The sequence below is a fragment of the Nothoprocta perdicaria genome, unplaced genomic scaffold, assembly GCF_003342845.1.
Source record: "Nothoprocta perdicaria isolate Ctin4 unplaced genomic scaffold, notPer1 scaffold_544, whole genome shotgun sequence".
Lineage (NCBI taxonomy): Eukaryota > Metazoa > Chordata > Aves > Tinamiformes > Tinamidae > Nothoprocta > Nothoprocta perdicaria.
Genome location: NW_020455804.1, coordinates 36,185 through 37,322, shown reverse-complemented (window position 1 = coordinate 37,322; position 1,138 = coordinate 36,185). Strand labels below are relative to the sequence as shown.

The window sequence follows — 1,138 nt, the reverse complement described above, 5'->3', positions numbered from 1 at the left end:
GCGCGGCCGCCGGTGAGTGCGGGCGGCACCGGTACCGGTACCGGCGGGCGGCCGTCGGGGCGGCCCGGACGGGGAGCCGGCTCGTCGGGCACAGGGGTCCCGGCGGCCGGAGCCGCTCGGGGAGCGGCGCCGAGGTCAGGCCCGGCCATGGCGGGGTCCCCGGGACCGGACCACGCGGGCCCCGGGGGGTCCCGGCTCGGTGCCCCGGTCGCTCCGGGGCCCCTCGGCGGTCGCCGCTTGTCCCCGTGGCGGTGCTCGTGGCGGCTCCGCTCCCGGGGCGGCTCCCAGGCCGCTCCCGCTGCCGCGTCCCGCTGCCGCCGCGAGAACGGGGCGATAACAGCCGGGCGGCGTCGCCGCGGGACGGGCGGGGACGGGAACGGCGAGTCCCGGGGGGCCCGAGCCCCGCGGGGCGGGGGGGGCCGCGGTGACCCGCGGAGCGCTCCCCTGGGGACACCGGGGACACGGGGCCCTTCCCGACGGCGCCGCTCCCGGGTTAATGTGTAGCCGGGACAAAGTGACAGGGCCGCCCCGGCACCTTCCTCGCGGCGGCCGGAGCGCGGCCACGGCCCGGCGTGTCCCGGTACCGCGCGTGGTTCCCGGTACCGCCCGCCCTGCCCGCGCCCGGCCGTCCCCGGCCGCAGGGTGTGTTTGTTCCCCCTTCCTCTGGCCGGGAGCGCCGTTTCCTGCAGGAAACCGGCGCTCCGCTTGGCGATCCCGCCCCGCACGGCTGCCTGCGTCCCCTGCGCTCATCCTGCCCCTCGAGGCGCCTTCCCGGCGGCTCCCGGAGCCCCCGGAGCGCCGCTGATCCCGGCCCGCTCCGTGTCCCGCCGTTCCCAGGCACCTCCCTGGCGGGTGTGCACCCGCTGCCCGTTCCCGAGGGCCGGGATGTTCCCAACAGGCATCACCGCCCCGGCCTGGCACCAATGGGCCTCCAAATCCCTGTGGAGGCAGCCAGAGGGGAGCGCGTGCGGGGGCACGGGGGTGTGCGGGTGTTGCGCGCGGCTGTAGCGGGCCGGCTGTTGTGCGGCTGTAGCGCGGCTGTTGCGCGCTCCGGGAGGCCGCCGGCCGCGTCCCGCGCGGGGAGCGGCGCCGCAGCCGGCAGGACGGGTCTTTCCGGCTCCGGCGGCGCGCGAGGCGG

General features: G+C 79.6%; 1 protein-coding gene across 1 annotated transcript in view; it reads left to right on the top strand.

Annotated features, from left to right (window-relative positions):
* Positions 1 to 1,138, top strand: part of F11R (F11 receptor) — a 4,300-nt gene that overhangs the window by 545 nt on the left and 2,617 nt on the right. The gene's annotated exons all lie outside the window — the stretch shown is intronic.